This window comes from Carettochelys insculpta, chromosome 3 (genome assembly GCF_033958435.1).
Source record: "Carettochelys insculpta isolate YL-2023 chromosome 3, ASM3395843v1, whole genome shotgun sequence".
Classification (NCBI taxonomy): domain Eukaryota; kingdom Metazoa; phylum Chordata; order Testudines; family Carettochelyidae; genus Carettochelys; species Carettochelys insculpta.
Window position 1 is genome coordinate 37,805,838 of NC_134139.1, and position 25,850 is coordinate 37,831,687.

The window sequence follows — 25,850 nt, forward strand, 5'->3', positions numbered from 1 at the left end:
GGGCATGAAAAGTGCTTATCCGCGCTCTGATTGGTCGGGTTATCTGACCCGGGGACTGCCAGGAGAACACAATCGTTTTAGGCCAATTATTCGCCATGGCGACGCTGTCAATCAGGGGTAACCTGATCTGTTTTGAGGTGGCTCCCCGGCTGGGCTGACAGATTGCTCCGAGCCACTCGGAGGCTGCCCTGCGAACTGAGCTATTAGCCGGCGAGCCGGGGAGAGACGTTTCCGCCGGGACTGACGCTTCAGGCACCCCTAGAGGGAGGCAGGGCCGGCCGGGGCCAGCGGCCTGCTCGCAGGCTCTCACGGCGGGGGCGCTGCAGCACCAAAAAGTTCCCCAGCCACCTCCGTCCTTTGCGAAAGTTTGAACGGCGCTCCCGGATCGCTGACGTTAGGTAAAAGCCTGGAGGCACTAAGCAAGCCAGGGCTGGGCGGCCGGAGAGAACTCGGGGTGCGAGAGCCGCGAGGAGTTTCTTAAGCAGAGAGATCCGGGTTATGTGCTTTGCTTTCGGGGGTAGACGGGTGGTTGTTTTTTAAGCGCGTAGCTGTGTAAAGACGAGAGGTCCCGCCCCCCAGTGGGGAGCCAGGCTTTTGGACCCACGACCCCGTTTACACGCTAAGTACGCCCTGCCCGGAGCGGCTGGGAGCGAGGAAATCCTTCGCTCTGACTCTGAACTACTGTAGGTTTCAAAGTCGGCCGTCAAAAACGCTCGAAGCCACGTTCCACCTTCCTGCAACTTCACAGCAGCAGGACCCTCGCTCGGGGTGGCTTTGCCCACGCTCAGAGAGGGCAACGGGTGGAGAGCGGGGGCGGTGGTTTGAAGTCACAAGAAACGGTAAAGTTAGGGAGGGAAGACGCTTTGGGAAGCAGGTCTCCCTTTCCCTGGGCGGCCTTCACTTCCAGGCTCCCTGCCGCGGGGGCTTCTCCGGCACGTCTGGTACATCTGTCTAAGCGGGTCTTTGCCCACGGAAGCTTATGCTCCAAAATGTGTTCGTCTCTCAGGTGCCACAGGGCTGCTCGTTGTTTTTGAAGACACAGACTAACTGGGCCCCCGCTCTGCTACCTGCCTGGCTGGGGGGCTCCGATAGGAAGACAGCCGGATGGGTACCAACTGGAAGCCGCAGAATAACTCGATCAGATACACGAGCAGATGTGGCGGATGTGGATTTAGGGTCCCCGCTGGCATTTCGACAGCCCTTTAGCGCTTGACAACCCAACCACTTTTTAAGGTGCAATAAGTTTCCTGTTCTGCCCGAGCCAGCTGGGGCCGGAGCAGCCTCCCGGGGTGGTATTACACCCCCGCCTCCCGGCCCTGAATGCGTTTGCCTCTTTAAGCACTCCAGCCCGAGCCCGGCAAGGTGTCCCGCAAGGCTACATTGGTAACGCATGTTAACCCCTCCCCAGCCAGCGCCGGGGTGGGTGCGGTGAGAAGCGAGGAGAGAAGCGGGGACCCCCCAGCCCGCGGCGTTGTGCGGGGCCAGCAGGTTGGGCTGAGCCAGCGATCCGGAGCCGGGGCGGCGGCCGCAAAGCCGGAGCCAGACCAGTTGGAGGCCAGCAGCCGGGACAGCCGTATTCGACTGCAGTGAAACTGACGCTATGCGGGAGGCAGCAGAGGCTGGTTCTGAACCGGCCCTTGAGCCGCGCAGGGAGAGGGCAAAGTCCCCCAGCGCAGTGCACCCGGGGTCCCCCTTAGCTGCTCCGCTCCCGGAGTGGATCAGCGCAGGTGGGTGCCCGCCACAGTCGCCTGCTTTTGCAGCGCGTCCGCGGCAAGAAGAGGTGCGGTAGAAAGAACAATGCGATCTTCGAGCGCCTTTGGGCATCAGCCCCTTGCCAGAAAGGGAACCTGCAGCTCGCCTCCCTGCCCAGCTCTTTGCACTTTCTTCCGCGCGCCCTGCTCTGTTCTTTCTACTATGCGCCTGAACAGGCGCTGGAAACTCTCTCGGCTTGGACCTGCGCGGTATTTTCAGGAGGGTGGTGAGAAATAGGGAACCCGCAGCAAGCGGCTCCGGTTTTGCTAAATCACAGCACGTGAATGCAACATCCAGGGCTCTCCTGGTGGGTGAAGGAGATCCCGGCGGTTTGGAAGAAGACTTTCACAGAGGGCTTTCCCAGAAGCGGTGTGCGACCTTCGCCTTTTTGAAAAGTTTGAGCACTCCCTAGCCTGAGAGGTCATCCGAAGACAAACGCTGCAGGATTCACGCTGTGTTTGTTGGCAAACAAAAGAATTCAGAGGTTAAGGTTTGTGCCCAGTCTAAACAGCCCTGTAACTCGCAATGTATGCTGCGCCGTCAAGGCGAGATAGTCGGATCCGTTTCAAAATGTGATTGAAAACAGAACAGGAACTATTTTCTCTCTCTCTCTCTCTCTCTCACTCACACACACAGACACAGACAGAGAGAGGAGGGCGAGACCACTTTAAATGAAAGGACACGGTATTACTTAGTCCCTTCTCAATTAAACTGTGGGAAAAGATAAAAGAAGGAGAAAGCTCTTTCCACTCCATTTCTGTCGCAAATTTATGAGGCTGTACCTGATTTTGCTTTCCTCTGCTTGAGCCTGACAACCCCAGCAGCTGAATTTGAACGGGGATCAGAGAGCAGCTGTTCGCCCTAGCCGGAAGGGAGATGTCAAAACGTTGTATGGACCGAGATCTAAGAAATTCTCGTCTTTAGCCCCCGCAAATGGGAGTACAGAGATTACAGGCGGGTCCCTCCATAAGCACTTTCACTTCACCTTCAGCCTGTTGGCGCCTAATGCTCTTTCCTTCCCCAACAGCTGTAGAAAGGTACCGCGACTCTGTTGTTAAGGGGTACGTATCAACTTGCATTTCAAAGCGATTGCAAATTAAAGACGTGCATTTAAAGCGAGCCTATGGTTGGGCTTCAGCCATTGCTTGTATGTTGAAAGAAATCAGCAGAAAGAGACTACCAAACCCACCCGTCTGCCAGACTCAAATGAGCAGAATAACCCTCTTTGTATCCTCACATGAGCTCTTTCATTAAAAGGCACTTTAAAGACCCGTTTGCAGCCACCTCTTATTTTTTACCCCGAGAGTGGGAAAACATTACACGGCCGTTAAAAGTTCTGTGCTTGTACCAAACCTTAGGCTTTAACGAGTCTATTTCAAGTCCCTCGCCTTGAATCGCTGACTCTCAGGACGCAGAGAGCCTCACATTTTCCTACCAACCGGACATTTGAGCGTGTAATTAGCACAAGGGCTTTTCGGAAAGGCTAAAAAATTGCGCAGCGGGTTTGCTGAACACAAAATGTTCTGTTAGAAAACCAGCGTGTAACAGATCACTGTGAAATGCGGATGTGCTGGGCGAAGTAAAATGATCCGTTGTAGCAATATGCTGCCTTTATAATCAGTCCCCGATCTAGTTTGCCCTTAAGCACGCGATTATGTCACTTGATGGAGTACACTTATTTACGACTGGAACCGGGCTAATTAAAACGATTGCAATGAAGTAAAATGAGACACAAATACTGCAGCTATTTAAGGCAGCTTTTCTTCTGGGTCATGCCTGCATCACTTCACTTTCGAAGCTAGGAAGTCTGTGAAGTTGCAGGCCTCTGATGGTTTCTCTGTAGAAATTAACTTACCCACTTTACATCCTGTAGCCAACACTAATACATATGTCTGCAAGTGTACATACTGTATATATTTCTCTAAGTTAATATAATGCATCCATTGCATAGTAACTACATTACTACGATATATAATCATATATAGCCAAATACCATATTACTATATATAGCACAGCTGCCGTTGGCTACAGACAGATAAAATTAGGCATAAATAGATGCCCTTATATAGTTAGAGATAGCGCTGTAGAATTCTCTGCCTCAGTGGTAACACACTTTTAGAAAGAGGTGAGGAAAATAAAATATACCAAGCAGTCCTGTAGCACCTTAAAGACTAACATATTTATTGATTAGATAATGAGCTTTCCTGGGTAAGAAGTGGGTCTTACCTAATAAATAAATTTGTCAGTCCTTAAGGTGCTACAGGACTGCTTGTTTGTTTTTCTTGGGTTTTTTTTTTGTTCTTTTCTTTTCTTGTGAAGCTGCAGACTAACAAGGCTGCCCCTCTGAAATAATATATTCCATTAGTTATCATTCCCAATAACCATTCCTTTTGTAGGGAGGGATAGAAAGAAAAAGAAAAAAAAACCTTCTCTTGGGACTTTTTTAAAGTGACACTGTTCTGACTAGATGAAGGATTAGGCAAAAAGACACAGCACACCTTGGAATTTTAAATTACAAGGAGGGAAGAACAAAACCCTGGTTCCAAATAATGTAATACAATTACATTTCCAGGGCCACCTCGCACCAGCATTTGTTAGGGATAATTCCCCCAAGAATTCAAAGGGTGAGGAGGTGCTTCAAATGGGTCAGAAGCTGTTGCCCGTCTTTCTTGGCCAGGATTTGGGGTTTATGTTGTCCTCCTTCAAAACCTAGGCCAATAGATCTGCCTCGGTGCCGAAACCACGTCTCAGACTCGCAGGCCCCGGCCTTGCAGGCCCTTCTCTGGCCCTGCAGACCCCGGGGGCGGGGGTAGGGGACCTCCAGCTCTGCAGGTAGAGGCCAGCTCACAACTTGCCCCCTCTGCAAACTGCACGGCTGGCAGCGGAGCAGCGCCAGCAACCAGGCAAACCCGACCCCCGCGCGCTGCCGTCCCCAGGGCTAATGCAAAGCCTGTCTGCCACGCGGAGCCCTCGCGGCGCGGCCGGAGCTGCAGTGTCTCCAGCAATGGCCCAGCGGCGAGGGAGGCCCGAGGCGCCGCCCGAGAGGGGGACCCCTGCCGAGCGGGCGCTGTGCTCCGCGCCCCGTGTAACCCGAGACCCCCAGCTTAACTTGGGCGCTTGGTGAGCTTTGTGTCCCCCAACTTTGCGATCTCCGGAGGCAGCGGGGCGCGCGCAGTTCCCGGGGTGTTACCCGAGCCCCCGGGGAAAGGGAAACCACCGAGTTACCTCCGCTCGGCTGAGAGCAACACCGAGCTGGGCCAGGCCCGGCCCCCGCCACCGCTGCGGCCCCTCTGGTTGGAAGTCCCGACCCCCCCCCCCATCCAGCCCACTCACTACTCCCCGGGTCTGAGCAGCCTGTAGCCGCGCGGCCGGGCAGAGGCTCGGCTCCGGGAAAGGAGCTGCACTCAGACGGGACCCAGCTCGCCGGGCTCCAGAGGGGGACGCGCTCCCCCTCCCTGCGGCAGGTTACGGGCAAGAGCCCCCCCGCAGGCGCCCAGCTGGTTGAAGTGGGGGGAGCACGCGTCCTGCCGGGGGTGGGGCTGCAGCAGCCGGCCAGCCAAGCCACGCCTGGACTCTCGGGGCCCCTGGGCGTCTCCTGGCCTGTCACCCTGAAGCAGCCACCAGGCTCCATGGGCGAGCTTGGTAAGCTTGTTTCCAGTGCTCTCCAGCTGGCCCGAGCCCGAGCAGGGACGCTTGGCTTTTCCCCCCAAGTTGATGAAGAGCGATCAGGTTTCTTCTAATGGCTGCCCCCTATTTTCACAGCCTCCCACAACTAACCCCGAAGTCTGGTCCCTCGACCTCGGTTAATTCCACTGATTATTCCAAGCTGAGGCGGAAAGCAGGCGGATGGTTGCCTGCGCTTACCGGCTCAGGGCATTTTTTCCCTTAACCTCCGCAGCTTGGCTCCTGCAGTTTGGGGATTTAACTGCAGGAGCAGAACCCCGCGGGCAGTTCACAGTGTTTCAAGACTTGCTGGTTATATTTCAACCTCCCTGCGTTGCTGGCGGGAGGGAGCATATTATAACGGCCCTGCAAGTGATCTGGGTAGCTGCGTCCAACTAAGCTTCCTAGGCAAGCTCAGGGCTCCCTGTTCCGGGTGGAAACTGGGGACCTTGAGCTCAGCTGCTGCCCTGACTGGGAGGGGACAACTCTTTCCTCTTTCCTAGATGAAAACGACCCATGCCCTGAGCCCTGAAAGCAAGGAATCCAGCACCATGGGTTCCCCAACAGGCAGATGGTGCCTGACCACCTGGAGAGCTGGGCCCATGGGGGCAGAAATCAGCACACTCTCTGGGAATGGGCATACCCTGGCTGAATCACCTTTTCAACAGTGGACTTTCCCAGAGAGGCCAGTTCCCCCTCTCCCAACAGCAGCATAGCTAAACTGTGGCTTTGAGTGATACTGTGAGCGTAAAGGACACAGATGCACCTAGCTGCCTGCAATCTCTCTCTGTCCTGGACAAAAAAGGTCATTGTCCAGATGCATAAAAATGGCTGGTCCCTCCATGTTATTCACAGAGCCCTCTAACACTACAGGCCAATTCTGTGTGCCTTGCTCACTGCCCACAGTTATTTTAAATTTATTTTACAAATAACCCACATTTATTCATAGAGATACAGTTTTCTGTTTAGATTTTCCTAGAAAACCAAATTAGAACTACAACACATTTTATTGACAAGGGGAGGATGAACCCTCTTCAGATGAGTCATTTCATAAAACCAAATTAGTAAGAGCCAGACATGAAAAGATGAAGTTGATAAGGAACCCTGACATTACCCCAGCAGGCTGTAAGAAAATGCAACTCCAGTGGAATCAGACCATGTTGGAATAAGGCTATTTTCACATTTCACCATTTTTCCTTAGTTGTAGCCCTGTTCTCAGCAGACCCTGTCAGGTCTGAGGTAAAAAGGTTGAAATTAGTTACTCAGGTTTTCCCTTGAAGGAACTGGTCCTAAGATGCTCTGTTGTCCTCCTGAGACTGAAAATAGCCTGTACCAATAGCTCTGAGGAAAAACAAAGCGCTCCATTCCCGGCAGCGGCTTCTTAACACAAACAAAGATTAAATATAAATATTAACGTGAACACTGGTTATTCTTTCAGTGCATGTTATTTTTGCTGAAAATGCAGCTAACCTGCTCATGCTACAATCTCAAATTTTCTCCCATGCTTTCCTAAGAGCTAACAGCTGACTGACATTGTCAGTCATTATTGTCCCACTGAAGGCTGAGATAGTGAGCAGAAAACTGGGGTGGGCAGTACACTAACTTTCTGAGTGGATCCTACTGTAGTGTGCTAGAAATTTCCCAGTGGGCAGTTTGACAAAGCATTTTAGGGACTGTTCAGGAAAACAGCAGGTTCTGCATAGACTGGTCGTGCATGGCTCACTGTAGATTCACACCCTAGCTTGCTGCACATAATCTGGTCATATGGCCATGTCCTCACTTTTCCCACCTGTAAAATAAAGATTATACTTACTGACCTCAAAGGAGGTTTGTGAGATTCATTATTTGCCAAATGTTTTAAGGTCTTTGGCTGCAAGGCCCTCTAGAGGCAGGAAGTAGCATTAAGTTTCCTGGTCTGTAGAACTTCCCCTTCTGGTCCCTCCTAGAAACGGAGAGGAAGTGCAGAGGAACATATTGTTGTCTCGTTTTGACCCACACTTGATAGTCAAAGTTCAGGGCCTTGTGGATGTTTCAGCTGGGGGTAGAAATTGATGGGTTTTCTTTGATGTAATCTTGTTTATTTACAAGGCGTGTTCAAAGTTCTCCACTGTAAGGCAGTCACAGCTGTCCGAGGCGGGCGTGGGGGGGGAGGGCTGCATTCTTGTTGGAGGAACACATGGCTGGGAATTAGCATCAGGGTCTCTGCCAGTAATTGGACTAACACAGTACCAAGTTTACAGGCCCGGGTCTTCCAAGTGGGTGGAGGCAGACGGGCAGCAGCATTTGCTGTGTGTTGAAAGGTAATGGCAATAAGGGCTTAGAGATCACAGGGAAGTTGTGTTGCCATATTCAAGATGAAAGGAAGCGAAGGCAAAGGCTGAGCAGAGCAAGTGGCCTGGGTGGATGCTGTGGTATTATGGGTGGGTTAACATGCACAGGATAGGTAGGAGAAGAAGAAAGTTCAGGTTCAAAAAAGATGCCAAAGTTCTAGACTGAAGATGTGAATTGTGAGTCTGAGTCAAAGAGATGGTTCTCCTGCCCAAGAGCAGTGCTTCTTTGATAACATTAACTAACAGAGGATGAGATGAAGCCTTGAATTTACATGGCCAAGACAGACAGACAGAGTGGACAGGAAGGAGTCTTTAAAACTGTTGAAAAGATTAACAGCAGCATCCAAGATTGAAAATAGACAGCAATCCTGTGTTACGCAGGAGGTCAGCCCAAGAGGATCACAATGGTCCCCCTGGCCTTAAAAATCTGTGAAATTCTCAGCTATGCCAAAGTTTTTCAAGGTTGGAAGGAGGGTGAGTTCACTTCATAAAACACCTCTGTGCACCAGAGACCCCAGGATGCTTGAAAGAGGTCAAATCATGGGCTAGAAGAGTGTTTCACAACCTTTTTTTTATAATTGTCCCTTTTTAAAGCACCTACAATTTTCAGACACACACTTTTTTTTCTACCATTGTAATGCATTTGTTTAAACAATTTAATTATATCTGGTGGGTTGAAAGAAAATGCCTAAAGCAAATCAACTTGCTTCATACTTATGATTGTGCAAAAAGGATAAATAAAAAAATCAGATGAACATAAAATAAGTCCCTTTTTATGTATACATATATATACATTTTTATATTTGTATACAAACATCAATGAACAGTGATCAATAAAATTACAAGAAAACTATAATTAATTTAATGTAAAATTTGAGCTCATTTGCATGAAACCAAATTTCCAAACCTAGGTTTCAAACTGCTGGCCACATTTTTCTGGAGACAAATGATTTTATAATTTAGTTTTTAATTCAGTCATAACCATAGCCAAAAGCTTGCCTCAAATAAATAGGCCGATGTGAATGGGAGTAGTTGTTACATGAGAGCTGTGTTACTCAGTTGTTTACATTCACCTTTCGTTTTCTGCCAGAACACGGAAATGTCATCCAAGTCCCATGCTTTGCATCTTCAGTACATGATCACTTGAAAGCTTAAAAAGTTGCTTTTTCATTTCTTCCAAAATCCCAGCTTGCTCAATAGCATTGTCATCAAACGGATTCAAATCCAATGCTTTGTTCTGTTTTCAGCTTTATCAAAGCTCAGAAAATCTTGTTCAAAATTTAATTCCAAATTTGTCGAATGTTCCTTTATTGATGTTTTGACATGTTCATCCAAAATAATTGCATTTTCCACACATAATTCCGAAAGATATTGAAATAACACAAAATGTCCAGCTAAAGCATTATTTTTCCAGAATGCTATTTTTTCTTGAATGCTTTTACTTTATTGTTCAAGATTAAGATATTTGTATTAAAACTTTGTAACTGGAGATTCAAGTTATTGATTTTATCAAATATGTCACAAAGATTGGCTAATCTGCAAATTCTTAATTCATCTTGAAAATATTGCACTAACTCACATTTGATTTCTGTGAAAAAAAACTACGTTAGCCTTTAGCTCAAATAGATATCTGAACAATCTTCCACATGATAACCATCGAATATTGGAATGAAGTAATACAGTAGTATGTTCAGATCCCATATCATGGCATAGTGATCGAAAATAAGACGTGAATTTAGAGCCTGTGACTTTATGAGGTTAAATGTCTTCACTTCAATCTCTAGCACAGAGTTTAAATCTTCATTTAGCTGATTTAAAGCCTATGCTTTTCTGTGAATGATACAATGAATCCATTTTATTGAAGAGTTTATAGCTTTTAATTGAGCAATAAGACCATTTCATTGCCCTACCATTATGGCTGCTCCTTCTGTACAGAGAGACGTACACTGCTCCCACAATAATCCATGTTTCAAAATGTGTTCAGTAACGGTATGTGGTTCCTTTGTTTTTACTATCATTTGTGTGATTTCATAAGAAGCTTGTAAAGTTTGTTGACAGTTTTTTGTGTACACTTTCTTAGAAGCACTAGATATGTTGATATCTTCATATTTTCTTGTAAAATAGTCAATTGATCTTGTAATGTAGGAAGTTTTGTATTAAGGTGTTGTTTCAACAGAGACTGTTTCATACCATGGTTAGATAAAGTCTCACAGCAAATCACGCAAAGTGGAAAAAGGGATACACTTCCATTGTAGTAAACCCAAATTTAAGATATTCGGAATTATAACTGCATGGGGTTTTTTTTCTCAGAAGAATTTCCACTTCAACCACTGGTGCATATTTTTTTCATTAAATGTTTTCCCACCTCAAATGCTTCTGACATGGTTTCCTGTGTACTACCTTCTTCCAAATCTCCAGTTTTATTCTTTGTTTTCACAAGAAATTAAGCCATTTTTAAACCCTTTTAGTTGTAATTGTAAAAAACTAAACTAAAATTGTACCAATGGCAATTTTATCCTTTTCTTCAGATAGCAACAAGTGTAACATTTGACTGATTATGTCAGTCTGCTTTGAATGCTCGCAGTTACTGATGCTACCGTGTAATGAGGTATGCCGAAGATTAATTAAGTTCGCTGCTACTATACAAATCACTGGGCAGGGAATGAAATTTTGGGGTGTAAAAATACAAAAATAATAAAGTACTATAAAACTTAAAACAAAAATTCTGTTTTCTTCAAATTTCAGTTGTGTTGATATACCCCCAGACTTACCTACTGTACCCCTTAAGGGTATACCACCAGTTGAGAAACATTGTCCTAGAATTTCAGAAAACATTTTCGGAATAATTGCTCAAATATTACAGAGCAGTGGTTCTCAACCTTTAGAGGCAAGTGTAGCCTTTTCAGGAGTCTGATGGTAGAATGCAAGCCCAAAGTTTCACCTCACTTTTAAAAACTACTTGCTTCCAAAATTGGATCTTAAAATACGAACAAGTTGCAACACACCATTGCTGACAAATTGCTTATATTCTCATGTTTACCACACAATTATAAAATAAATGAATTAGAATATAAGCATTGTATTTAAATCTGGATGTGTAAAACATAGAGCTGTACAAATAAATCAGTGCATGGAATTTGTTTGTAATGACTTCTATAATGCTTTTTATGTAAGCCTGTTGTAAAAGTAGGCAAATAGCTAGGCCAGTTGATGTACCTCTGGAAGGCTTGAGTACCCCAAGCTGAGAACCACTGGGCTGGCATTTGACTCAAGGGGACTGAGAAGAGAGGAGAGAGAAAACGGTGTAGCGAATGGAATTTGGGAGACTGGGTTCACATCCACCCTTGACAGCAAAATGCCTGTGTGACCCTGGGCAAGTCACTCAGTGTAGGCCTCAGTTCCCCGTCCACAAATTGGGAATTATAGTATTTCTCTAGCCTGACCTCATGAGAATAAATAAAGTTTATGAGGCATTCAGATAACAGCAATGAAGTCCACAGAAGCACTTTAGAAATGGAAATAGACAGAACCTTCTTATGGGCTCTGCTTAGGGACAAATTAAAATCCCTGCAAAATACATTATGAAGAAAGTTGAGCAAAGCCTCATTCTTACACAAAGGCAGTGTGCATTATTCTTGTTTTCCTTGCTACCCCTTTGGGTTAGTCATCAATCATAGGCCCAAGATGGAATTTCTTCTGTCGTCTTCACCTGAAAACATGCCTGAAAGCGTGATTGTGCAGGAATGAAAACGGGATGAGGTGGAATTCCAAAAACTATTTTCATCTGCCAGAAATCCTAGCTCTGAAACTGGGCCTGATCCAAAGCCCACTGAAGTTGAGGGAGAGAATCCCGTTGATCGAGACCTGGGGATCAATCCCATTGATCTAGACCTTTCGATCAAGACTTGGGCAAGTTGGAGCTTGAGAAGGATACACAAGTTCCATGATAGCTGGAAAGAGAGAGGTGGGGAAAACAGAGGATTTAGCATGAAGGAACAAGCAGGGGGGACTTACAGAAGTAAAACTTAGAATTCTTCTGACAGTACTCAAGTCAAAACTTCCCTCAGGCATCTTTAAATGAAGCACCTGGCACATTTTGTGGCAGAAAGCTACACAGACACTGATCTTGGCAGCTTTACAGGGGTAATATTTTCACAGGGATGAACTGTTCTTGAACAGTTGCACAAACAGTTTTGCTTTCAATACCAAGCAGACATTTAAGGCAGGTAAGTCATCTTAATTAATTATATGAATTTTATTAAATAAATCAATTTTATGAGGAGAGTAAAATGAACAATATCCTTCTCAGTTTATGTGATCATTTTCTTACAGTATCCTGAGTGCTGAAGCACTGCAAAACTTTGCTGCATGTTTATATCTGTTCTGTAGGACCCTTCCTCAAGAGTCGAATGGTGTTGAGCGAGTGACAGAATCAAGCAATCTTCCATCCTGGCAGTCATCTTATTTTTAATTTCCCAATTTTGATAAATGAAGATCTTGAATATGTCCCTTGATCGGAGACTTTGGCCATGAAAGAACAGTATTCTGGCCATTACAGAAGTAGCAATATTAGAAAAGTCAGTATATGGAGGGTTTGCTCACACACACATTTTCAATTCCATATGCTAAAAAAAACCAACCAGTTCTTTTGCACTGTGTGATGACGATGGCCCATTTGCCACTGTTGTCATGTAAAGTTTCATCTGTTATAGAACCATAGAAGATTAGGGTTGAAAGAGGCCTTCCTGGATGGCTTAGGAAGTCATCTAGTTCAACCCCCTGGCTCACAGCAGGACCAACCCCAACTAAATCATCCTGGCCAGGGCTCTGCCAACCCAGGCTTCATAAACCTCTAAGGATGGAGATTCCACCACCTCTCCAGGCAATCCATTCCAATGCTTCACCAGTACTTTCATGCTCTCAGTGAAGTAGTTTTTCCTAATATCCAACCTAGACCTCCCACACTGCAACTTGAGATCATTGCTCCATGTTCTGTTATCTATCATCATGGAAAACAGCTTGGCTCCATCCACTTTGGAACACCCCCTCCCCACTCTTCTGTAGAGTAAAAAGTCCAAATTCTTCAGCCCCTCCTCATAAGTCATGTGCCCCAGCCCCCTAATCATTTTTGTGGTCCTCCCCTGGACTCTCTCCATTTTTTCCATATTCTTTCTGGGGTGAGAGTCCCAAAACAGGGCACAATACTTTAGATGTGGCCTCATCAGTGCTGAATAGAGGAGAATAATCACTTCCTTCGGTCTGCTGGCAATGCTCCTTCTAACACAACCCAGTATGCCATTAGCTTTCTTGGCACCAAAGGCACATTGTTGACTCAGATCCAGCTTCTCGTCTACTGTAATCCCCAGGTCCTTTTCTGCAGAATTGCTGCTTAGCCACTCAGTCCCCTTCTATAGAAGTACTTGGGATTCTTCTGTCCTAAGTGTAAGTCACTACACTTATTTGTTGAACCTTATCAGATTTCTTTTAGCCCAATTCTCCAATTTGTCTATGTCACTCTGGATCCTACCCCAACCCTCTAATATATCTACCTCTCTTCCCAGCTTAGCATCATCTGCAAGTTTGCTGAGGGTGCAATTCATCTCATCATCCATATAATTAATGAAGATATTTAACAAAACTGGCCCCAGGACCGACCCCTAGGGCATTCCTCTTGATACCAGCTGTCAATTAGATATTGAGCTGTTGATCACTTATCTATTGAGTGCAATGATGTAGCCAACTTTCTCTCCCCCTTAAAGTCCATTCTTCCAAACCATAGTTCTTTAATTTGTGAGTTAGGGTGGCCCATTCTGTTAAAGATCTGAGAATTTGTGTCTTAGTACAAAGAGACTTTAAAAACAGATTACATAGAGAAAGTTCTGAATTGGAATTTATATTCAAGTTCCACACATTAATACTTGGTATGAACAGAGACACCAATTACCTCATGGATTATAAGGACTGCTTCCCTTCCTTTGATGCTCATAGTTATCTCAGGCAGGACAGTTAACATCCCCCACCTTCAGTCCTATGTACTTTCTTTGTCAGTTTTTATTGCATTTTTTTGGACCTCTGTACTTATAAATGTCAGTCTGTATTGGAAATGATATTGAAGTGAAGAAGTGGGTCTGTCCCACCAAAGCTCATCACTGAATAAATCATTTTGTTAGTCTTTAATGTGCTACATCTCTGCTGTTTTGTTTTGTTGGAGTACAGACTAACCCAGCTAACTGTGTGAGTAAGGCGATACTGTGAGAACTTTGCTAAAGTACAAAATATATCATGTCCACCACTTTCCCTATATCCACAGTGCCAGTTATCTTGGAAGCCAGTTAGGTCATGACTTGCCCTTGGTGAATCTGGGTTGGCAGTTCCTGGTTGTCTTCCTCTCCTCCAAGTGTTTGAAAATGGATTTCTTGAGGATCTGCTCCATGATTTTTCCAGGGACTAAGCTGAGGCTCACTGGTCTGTAATTACCTAGAGTCTCCCTTTTCCATTTTTTAAAGATGGGCACTACATTTGCCTTTTTCCCATCATCCAGGACCTCCCCGATCGCCCCAAGTTTTCAAAGATAAAGGCTAATGGTGGCCTGCAGTCACAGCAGCCAACTCTCGGCATGCTTGGATGCATTAGATCTGGACCCATGGACTTATACATGTCCCGCTTTTCTAAATAGTCCATAATTTGCTCTTTCACTACTCACCTTCCCCCATATTGTTCTGTCCAATGCAGCTGTCTGGAGGTCAACCTTGTTCATGGAGATCAAGGCAAAAAAACCAACCACCACCACCAAAAACAAAAACAAACAAACATAAACCCCCAAACATTGAGTTCTTCATCTTTTCACACATCATCTGTCACTGGATTGCCTCCCTCATTCAGTAAGGGTCCTGTGCCTTCCTTGACCTTCTTATTACTAACATACCTATAGAAACCTTTCCTGTTATCCTTCACCTCCTTTGCTAGCTGCAACTCCACATGTACCTTGGCTTTCCTGATTATTCTTTGCATGCACAAGGAATATTTATATACCCCTGCTTAGTCATCTGTCCAGTTTCCCACTTCTTGTAAGATTCATTTTTGTGTTTAATCTCATTAAAGATTTCTCTATTAAGCCAGCTGGTTGCCTGCCATATCTTGTGTTCTTTTTGCACTTTGGAATGGTTTGTTCCTGCACCCTCAATAAGTCTTCTTGAAAATACAGCCAGCTCTCCTGGATTCTTTTCCCTCTTCATATTAGCCTTCTAGGGGATCCTTCCCCTCAGTTCTCTGAGGGAGTCAGAGTCTGCTTTTCTGAAATTCAGGGTCCTTATTCCGCTACTCTCCTTCCTTTCTTTTGTCAGGGTTCTGAATTCAACCATCATTGCTGCCCAAACTGCCATCTACTTCTACTGCCTTGTACAGCCCCAACAAATGGGATCTTTTTTTGCCCACATCTGAAATTCATGCCAAATTGCATCAGTAGGATCTTACCCAGAGGCTAACACACAGATGCATGATTTTTGTCTGTGAAATGATCTGTTGCTAGCACAATTCTCCAATAGAGAAATCTTGTAAAATATAGATTATGCACATATAAAAGTATGTGCCAAGAATTTACAGTTATATGAAATCTGCATTAAGTACAGGCCTCTCAATATTTTCTTCTACAAAGTTTACATTTGTGTACAAAGGGGAGACAGAGTAGATTTCTATAACTACCAGCAGGACCAGGCGGTTGCATGCATAAGAAATCAGAGGATCTGTGTGACCTTACTGTAGATTTCCATGGTCTTCCCTTCCTCCAAACCCCCATATCAGGTTAACATTTGCTGCATCACATCTAATTTTAGGCCCCATTTTGCAGTCCAATCTATGTGGGTGGATCCCCGTAGAAGCCCTTGGATAACTATGCACAGATGTAAAAGTCCAACCACATAGATCACACTGCAGGATTGGGGCCATAAACTCTTAGGAACAGGGAAGTGGCAAAACTTTTACTGACATCAGTGGGGCTAGGATTTCATCCTATGTCTTTCATTTGTCTTCAGTGTACCAGCCATAATTATGGTGCTAATTTAGTGACAAACAATCCATAAAATAATAAAAATTAGCCATCTCAATGAGTAACAGGGTTTCTTCTTTAAGAAGGATTGAGCTTTATGCATAATACTATTCAAAATTAGTTGATATGCCAGAAGTCTAAAATTAGTGGGTCTGATAATTTAGTTTTCACAGTGTTGTAACAAAGACATGGCAGAGCTCAAATATAAAATAAAAAATGGGTGTTTCCTTTCATTGGCATTAGTATATGTGTCAACTAAGAAAAACAACAGAATACTGTTGTTAACAGTCAAGCTGATAGCACTTAAGATGTAAAGAATGTGTTGAAGATAATTCATCCTGTGTGATTTTTGAGCAAGTTGTTTTAGAATACAGTGGGAAGAAGGAGGTCAAAATCATAGAGAGACTTGAAGCTGATGACTAAGGTACACAGTAACAAGGGCACAAGCCTTCACTCTTTGCAAAACTTCCCCTGAAGTCAACGTCTCAGACAGTTAATTGGGACTTCTCTTTCTAGATTACATTATCCTTTGCCAAGCCTAACCGTATGGCCGGGTGCTGCACCTCTATTGGGCACAAAGTAAGCAGGACTCATTCTGGAGTGAAGAATTGGAGCCATATTTACCAAATGATTAAACAGAGTATGGAGGAGAAGAAAAATACATTATCTGGCTGGGAAGTTATATAACATTTTCAGCCCAAGAACAGAGACTAGGGAAGGCTTCCCAATAAAATACCCTAATTTCTTACACAGGTGAACCCCCACAATTGGTATCTCGGGGGTGGGGGGTTGTCAGATCAATGGTTAGACTTTTTGAAAGACTTTCATCAAAGAAGCAGCTTGTTTTATAAATTCAGTGTAAAATTTGTTCTTATGTAGGGGGCCAGCACAAGGCCTAGCTACCATGAAACAGAGCCTCAGTAGGATTCAAATGGGGCATCATAAGTCTTCACAGGTTTTAGTTCCTGACAAAAAAAAGGTAATTCTTTCCTAATTCCTTTTCTATGGCTCAGACTTATCCAGTTTACTTTAATTTGACATCGCACTGGTATTGGCAGATAAACCAGCTTTATTTACCCAGTAGAAAGTTTAAGTATATCAAGGCATGGAAAATGTTACTCACTATGAGTGGATTTCCCACACTGAAATAAATGGCTCTCACTTCCGGAATATAGAATACCAAATACTGACTTCCAAATGTGAAAAAGGTGAGGCCCATTCTCTCTAGGAACAATACATTGGTCATGACAGAGAATTCCATTCCACATGATCATTGTGAACACTATGCCCACATTCACTGACAAAAAGCTCTCTGCCAGGGAATAAGAGCCTGTTGCCTTTCTCCTCTTTCTAGTCTCAAACCTCCTCTGAAAGGAACCTGACTCTGGCAGCCTTCTGACCACGAAAGGTTGAGTTATTTCAATAGGAAATTTGAACACAGAGGGCCCTACAGCATCAGGCCCAGTTTGAAGGATATCATCTTCCTCTGTATCCCTGCCCCAGTGAGGTGAACTGCCAGTGGGAACAAGACAAAATCTGCATGTGAACTATGTATAGGAATGTATATCACTATTACTTTTCTTTCTTCATGGGAGATCAAAATTTCGGTTATAACTTTTCAGAAAAAGATTCAGTCTCATCCAGTCAATCGTACCAAAAACCAGTCTGAACTGAGGCACCGGTTCAAACTCCTTGGAACTTTTGTGAAGCTTACATTGACACTGAGGGCTAGAACTTTGAAACTTGGATCTAAGTCCTGTAACTGAGCCTGACCAGAAATTCAAATTCAGACCTAAACTTAGCTTTCAAATTCTTACACAATGGATTTTCAGTAGGCTGCTGGTACTTCTCCCTGACTTTCCTATACTCAGAGATTTTTAAAGCCAGGTGGGACCATTATGACCATCTAGTCTGACCTGCATTATGCAAGCCGTAGAACCTCTCGCAGTCATATAACTACCTTAAATACCCTCCTACTCATTTCATTCAGATGAAATTTATTTTTTCATGGACAGATGACCATTGACTGAGTAAGTTATTTTCTGGTCTTTTCTGACTGCTGGCCAACATTACAAACAAAAAGAGCCAGGGAAAGCTGCCAAGCCCATTTGTTTTATATGATTTTTCCCTTCAGCCATGCAGGAAAAGGCCCTGCCTCTTTAACCTGGGCAGCTGATGCCTGGATTTTCTATTTATATGTATTCTCCAAAGCTAAATTACGGATGTTAGAGGAAACAAATTTAATACTCCATGTGCTTTGCATTTGTTGCAGGTATCAATTCTAAAACTCACTTGGCATATTAAAACATGAACATTTGTACAATGAAACAGATTATGGAAGCTGCTTTTGATGAATTCCAGCAACAGCTTTTTGTACTCCATGTGTTACTTTCCTCGAGTTATGGACTGCCATATCAGTTCTCTAAAGAAGTTCCTGGAAAGGCTGATTGAGCATGTGAAGACTAGGCCATGTGGCTACTTGAGAAAGTGCTCAGCCCTTTTAATTTGCATGGTAAGCTAACATATTTATGAAGTAGTAGGACATTGTTTCCCTCAATTTTTTTGAAAAATGCTCTTTATAATGAGATAAACATTACTTAGCAATATTTGACACACAGAGCCATAGCCTCACCTTGCTTAAATGGATAGAGTTCCCTTGAAGTCAATGTAAAAACAAACACAAGCACAAGTTTACTCTTTTCTTCCCTGAATTATTGTAGGGAAGACCAGCAAATATTAATGTCACCTGCAGTTCTTTTTCCCAGCCCAGTAGTAGGGAGTGGGGAATAGAAGGTGAAGTAGGAGGTTGATGCAAAGTGCTACATGATGAAAGGAATAGAGGTTAAAAATGAAAATTGCTTCTTTTGAGTTTTTCCAAGAAAACTTATTAATATCCACAGCCAGCTAGTTTATTATAAGGCTACCATAGTCTCGGAATCAGTGACTGTTCATTTTAAATAGAAAATGAAAAGACCCTATCCAACATTCAGTGACACAAAAGGCAATCTAAATCTTTCATCATATAATTTATCTTCCATAAAATTCTCTATCTAGTAATCTGACAACATGTTATTTTCAAATGTAGGTATCTGATTAATATCTCTGCGTAAATTCATCTAGCTGATGAAACAAGACAGTAATATCTAAGAATGACATTTGGCACAAGTACAAACACAATCAGAGTGCTTCATTTATCTTAAGCTTGCACACAAAGTACTCTGAAATGAAAATATACTAAATCTCTTCTGTATTTTGTTGTTGAAAGATTGAAAAATTGTGGTCCACGTTAAGCTTCTATATTTCACCATCCATTTCTAAAGTCTGTATTTTTAGATAACAACTACACTATTTGTTAGGTTTTACTGACTTTTCACACAACAGTATTTTCATGTGGAAATTTTCTTGTGGAATTCCTGAAAGCACTTACCAAACTTTATCTTTTTAATCAGCATGGCCTTCCATTTCACCTGTTCTCATCTGTAAAATTGTTGAAGTTATGCTCAGAAAAGAATCTGTGAAATTTACAGTGATTCATATAAAAGTATAAAATCAGATGATTGGTATATTTAAACAGAAGTTTATTTGGAAAATATATTTAGATTATCCCTAGTATTTATAAATTTGCCATAATGTGATTTCTTGTATAATTTACTATGCTCCTTTGCCATTCCTAGCAATTATTTAATGGTTATCTAAGTAGTTTCAGTTAATCAGTTACAGTCAGGAAACATTGTTTTCATCATGTATTTGAGCTAAGCAAGATCAGGCTTGGTCAATATCAGGATGACCTCCAAAGAATACCAAGATGCTGTGGAAATGGCATTAGTGAATCAATACATGGATCTCTTTCTTGAGGCTCAGGAGGAACAGTGTTTTTTGTGTCTTTCAAAAGTGTTCATGTAGTTAGACTTTCAGAAAGTCTTTGACAAGCTCTTCCACCAAAGGTTCTAAAGCAAAGCAAGCTGCCATGGAATAGGAGAGCAGGTTCTCACATGGGTCGATAATTAGTTATAAGGTAGGAAAAAAGGCTAGGAATCAATGGGGAGTTTTGCCACTGATTTCAGAGCTCTGTACTGGGACCTGTATTCTTCAACATATTCATAAATGGTCTTGAAAAAGAGGTAAAGACTGAAGTGGCAAAGTCTGCAGATGATACAAAATTCCTCAAGATAGTTAAATCCAAAGCAGACCACAAAGAGTTACAGTGCTATCTCACAGAATTAGATGTCTGAGCAACATAATGCAGATTAAATTCAATGTGACACATGCAATGTAATTCCTGTTGGAAAATAAAATCCTAACTATAGATATGAAACAATAAGGTTTTAGTTAATTGCTATCACTGAAGAAAGAGATCTTGGTGCACCTATGGATAATTCTCTGAAAATATCCCCTTAATGCACAGCAACAGTCAAAAAGTTAATCATTAGGAAAGGGCTAGATAATAAAACAGATAAATATCACAATGCCTACGTATGAATCCATGGTATGCCCACACCTTCAATACTCCATGCAGTTTTGGTTGCACCATCTCAAAAGAGACATATTAGAAATGGAAAAGATACCAAGAAGTGAAACAAAAATGATTAAGGGTTTGGAGCAGATTCCATATAAAGAGACAGAAAAAAGACTGGGAATATTCAGCTTGGAAAAATTGGCACAAAGTAGGGAGATGATAGAGATCTATAAAATCATGGATAGTGTGGAGAAAGCGAATAGGGAAGTGTTATTTACTACTTCACATAACACAAGAACTAAGGGTCACCTAGGCCGTATCTGCACTTAGTAAAAACTTCACAATGGCCATGCTAATGGCCAAATCGAAGAATATTAATGAGGTGCTGAAATGCATATTCAGCACTTCATTAGCATGCCAGAGGCTGCAGCACTTCAAAAGTGCCATGGTTCGCTCCCGCGTGGCTCGTCTACACAGGGGTCCTTTTCGAAAGGACCCCACCAACATCAAAATATCCTTATTCCTATGAGCTCATAGGAATAAGGGGATTTGTGAGCTTATAGGACTTAAGAGCTCATAGGAATAAAGGGATTTCGTTGCTGGTGAGGTCCTTTCAAAATGACCCCCATGTAGACGATCCATGCAGGAGTGAACCACATCACTTTCAAAGTGCTGCGTCCGCTGGCATGCTAATGAGTCCTTGAATATGCATTTCAGTGCCTCATTAGTATTCTTTGATCTGGCCATTAGCATGGTCATTTCGAAGTTTTTACTAAGTGTAGATGTAGCCCTAATAAAATTAATAAGCAGAAGATTTAAAACAAACAAAAGGAAGTATTTCTTTATACAATATATAGTCAACCTGTGGAACTCACTGCTAGAGGATTTTGTGAAGGCAAAAAGTATAACAGGATTTAAAAAAAAAGAATTAGATACATTAATGGAAGATAAGTCCATCAATGGCTATTAATCAATGGTCAGGAATGCAACCCCACTGTCTGACTTCCTCATGCTGGGAATGAATGATAGAGCTCACTGAACGATTGCACTGGTTTGCTCATTCCTTTGAGGTAGCTGGTATTGGCAAGTGTTGGAAGACCAGATTCTGGGTTAGATGGACAATTGGTCTGATCCACTATGGTCGTTCTTCTGTTCGTACAATACCAGACTTTGTATAAGCAACTCTCTTGACCTTAGTGGAGTTGCACCTGATTATGCCACCACTTACTTGGACTGCAAGCTCTTTTGGATAGATGTACAGTATCTAGTGCAATAAAGCCCTCATGGTTGCTCTAAGATTGAAGCAATATTTAACACACATATGAAAAATGAATTAAACTTGTAATTTATAATATTAATGCATTGACTGAATTAGATCTATGGTCTTCAAGTAAATTTTCCAGGGTTGTTTATAATTAAAATAATAGACATTTTTAATAATAGAATGAAAGTGGTGCTTTTAAATCCATATTTTGTTTGCAATTTTTCTTCTCTGTACTTTTTCTATACAGTTCTTTGTAAGTTAAATCCCCTTCCTGCATATAGAAAAAAAGAATGTGAAGCAGGACTCCAGCTGCCATACTCACCTTTCGAGAAATACCTCTCCAACTTTGGATGTAAACTTCATGGTTTAGCTCTCACTCTGTAGGCCAGTCCTGCCCAGTCCAAGTGGAGAGTGCTGCACACATTACATAATCAAAAGGTAAAAAGTGATGCACTGGATATGGTGTGCAGGGGACCACCATCCTGCACTGATGAGAGTTACGTTGTATGATTGATGGGCTAGTTGCAGAGATATGCCCAAAGACAGGATCATGTAACTGAGTGCTTCCTTTGCATGGTGAGGATTTCTCAGCCCATTGGTTCTTCACTGACACTCCACATCTTCTTGCATTACAGAAGTTGGTAAGCAAAAGTTTTTAGACTTAGGCACACCTCACCTTAACCTTCTTTGTGCCCATCAGCATTACTTCACACTCCTTGCTGTGCACAGCATAAAGATCTGCAGAATCAAGCTCCATGTAATACTTCAGGAAGTGCAGATACTCTTCCAGGTCCACCCTTTATGGCTTAGACCTGCCTTTAGTATAAAAATGCTCAAAGTATCTGGTTTACTTCAAAACCAAATACTTAAAACATGCCTAGCGGAGTTACGAAATCAGCTCTGCGGCATTACATACCATGCAGCTGTTTCAAAACTAGTAGCATTTAAATCAAATGTCTTCTGACACTGATATACATTAACCAAACCTTCAATTTTTTGCAGGATGTTGGAAGAAAAGGAAAGGTTTGTCTTAATGAAATGGCAAGCTATAAACAACAACAGCCGAGCTTAGGGAGAGCAGGTGTGCCCAGGCACCTGCCATATAACATCTGCTGCTGTTCAAAAGCCCTTCTCCACATGGACTCAGTCATGACCAGTTCTGCCACAGCTTTGGGACATACTTTAACCTCTCTTATGGGCTGGGATGAAAGCTTCCTCTTAGTAGATTCAAAATGTAATTTTTACTAATGCATGCAAAATTTTAGCCCAGGTTTCCAAAGCCAAAAAGAGCCAAACCTAAAACTTCTGTACCACTTATTCTCCCAAAACAGTTAACCATTATTTAAATTGTTGCACTTTTTAAGAAACTGGTCACATTAATGACTTATCACACACTCAACTTTTCTCCGAGTAATTAAAATCTGTTTTAATTTGTCTTGCATATTTTTCTTTTACAGTTTAGAAATGCTGCATCTTACCATATGAGAAACATTTCTTAAAGGTGTCAAAATGACTTGTCATGAGTTTGGAATGAGGACTAAATTAAATGTTCATATTGTAGCATTCTTGTATAAATAACGAGCTATTCCAGTATAAACCATTCATTTGGCAGTCATTTCTGTAGCAAAAAAGTACTAAGTGCTACAAAACTGATGATTAACTTTGAGACACACATAGAAAACCAGGAAAGAAAGTGTGTGTGTATGTTTAATGTTTCTTATAAAAATCCAGACTCATATTTTGTTGCTAGAAAACAATTTTTAGTATTTTGGAAATGGGACAAAATCCTTTGGACTCACAGGTTGAAAACTGCAGTGTTCAGCTGCCTAAAACTAATCTGCAAAGCTTGTTTCCATAGTTTAGAAACAGAGATGGTGGAAATGGATAACAGAGTCATTAATGAATGTCAAGAATGATTTATTATGGGTGATACAGTGTCTTTGCCTTTAAGAAAAATACATTAAATAAAAATTCTTTCCTATTGAACATTTCAGAAAATCTGCTTTATTGGTATTTTATATCACCACATTGCTAGGTCTGGCATTGCTCATAATACAAATAATGTTTCTAAGTACTAACAAGGCTTGTGGATTGCAGTAGAAACTATGTTAAGTATACTGCCTGCACAAAAAAAAACCTCAAGAGTGACAAGGTTTCTTTTGCTGGAAGGGTTCTCTCTCCCTGGCTAGATCTACACAGCAGCGTTATTTCTGAATAAGCTCTTTCAGAAGCAGCATTCTGGAATAGCTTATTCCAAAATAGCTTATCTACACACACAATGCATTTGAAATAGTGCTCAACTATTTCGAATGGAGCGTCCAAACACAATAAAGCCTATTTTGAAATAAAGTCCTTGGATACATGATAGCTTATTTTGAAATAGCTCCTGTTCCCTATCCAGTTCCTATTCCGAAATACCGATTGTGAAATACATGCTATTCCTTGTACAATTAGGTTTACCAAATTCAAAATAAGGTGCCTGCTATTTTGAAATTATTTCAAACTAGAGGTTGCATTGTGTAGATGCTCGCAAAGTTATTTTGAAATAGCGTCTGTTATTTCGAAATAACTTTGCCGTGTAGTTATACCCGCTAAGAACAACAAATGATAACAGGAGTTTTCACATCAGCTTACTGGTTTGAATTAAACGACGTTAACAATGATCAGAAATTATTAATAATTGGTGGCTGGGAAGTAGCCTACATGCATTGCTTCAGTTTTTAGGATAAAAAGTCACCCTGAAAGAGAATGTTTAGGCATATGTATTTTGAGGGCTTAAGTGGGATTTAAGTGGTGCATAGCTCTTATGCAGGACCTCTGCAGAGAGTGAATTTCACCCATAGGAAAAGAGGCCTCAGACAACTCATGGAAAAACCTTTTGGTTTTTGAAGGTAGTCTCACTAGGGAGGCCAAGGACTAAGAACTGGATCCTGTGAAGTAAATGCCCAATTTTCAATTGGCTTCAGTGGTAGACAATCAGGCACTAAACGGGCATAGAAAAAAGGTAATCTTCTCACCATTAGAAGTATTGCCTGTAGTTTAGGGCTGAGGCACACAAGTTGAAGTGTGCAAGCAAGGTTGCACTGTCCAGGCTCAGACGATGTACCTGTCTATGTATACAGAGAGGCCTTGAGGTTACAAAGCTGTCAGCCTAGCACCTTTAATGAGCTCTGAAATCTCCAATTATGCACCAGAACAAACCCAAACCCTGCATCCTGATTTTTATTATGGTTGCAGTGACTAAGAAGGTTAAAATAATTTGAGAATGTCCATAATAAATGATCATATATGGTAACATGAAGGAATTCAAATGTAACTCATTTAAAACTGTTCCATGTATAGTTGGAAATGTGTCTAAGTAGTTAATGGATGTCCTGAAGTTAAATACAGTAGCAAGCGAGTTTTGACAATTACTTCTCTAAAATCACAGCGTAAGGAAAATAATTAGCTATAACCTCAGTATTCATCCAAACATGCAAGCTATGATTTAGTATTATTATTAACATTAATAATACTATTAATAAACACTGTGGCAGCATGTAATACCCACAGACAGGTAGGGCCCTTGCCTAAAAGCTGCCACCAAGGGCAAAATTCAGCCCTTACTGAGCCATACGGGGAGTGGGGAGGTGTGGAGCAGTAGATGCTGAGAGAGGCTATTGAAATTATCCTACCAGGACATGGCTCAGGAGGCCATAGCACAATGCATTTCTCCCACACCGCTCCTCCCCAGTGATGCATGTGCCTCTTTTCCAGGGCCTGCTGTTGGAGAGAACCTGGGCGTGTCCCTAAAACAGTAGATTACTCTTATTTGTGGCCAGGTTGCTAGCTGGATACCCTAGAACAGTGGTTCTTAAACTTTTTGGACGTGGCCCAGCCTGCTCAATGCAAACATTTCTGTGGACCACTAGCCAACCTTCCATGATAACAAAATGCCTTCATTAACCTCTAAATATCTTAAATACTAAATTATTCATATTAGCCTACTGGAGCTATAACATAAGAGGTGTATATAAACAGTAAGAAAGGTAATGATAATCAAATTCAAAATAATTAAATAGATTAAGTTCTTCAACTTTGTCATGTTCAGTGAACACTTCAATGGAGTGGGCCATTCCGTTAAAGACCAGAGAATTTGTGTCCTGGAACAAAAACAATTTAACTACAGATTAGAGAGCGAGATTTGTGAGTTAGAGTACATATTCAAATTGGGCACATTAACACGTGGTATGAACAGAGACATCAGTTACCTGACACATTACAAGGACTGCTTCCCTTCCTTTGATGCTTGTAATTATCCGAGACAGGTCAATTAACTTCCCCACACCCCGCCACTCCTCA

The 25,850-nt window shown here is 42.5% G+C and overlaps 1 long non-coding RNA gene across 1 annotated transcript; it reads left to right on the forward strand.

Annotated features, from left to right (window-relative positions):
* Positions 1 to 60: 60 nt before the first annotated feature.
* Positions 61 to 24,767, forward strand: LOC142010953 (uncharacterized). The gene is made up of 4 exons (XR_012644923.1): positions 61 to 398; positions 18,062 to 18,301; positions 21,757 to 21,947; positions 22,512 to 24,767. It is a non-coding gene; the product is annotated as an uncharacterized LOC142010953 (long non-coding RNA).
* Positions 24,768 to 25,850: the final 1,083 nt, after the last annotated feature.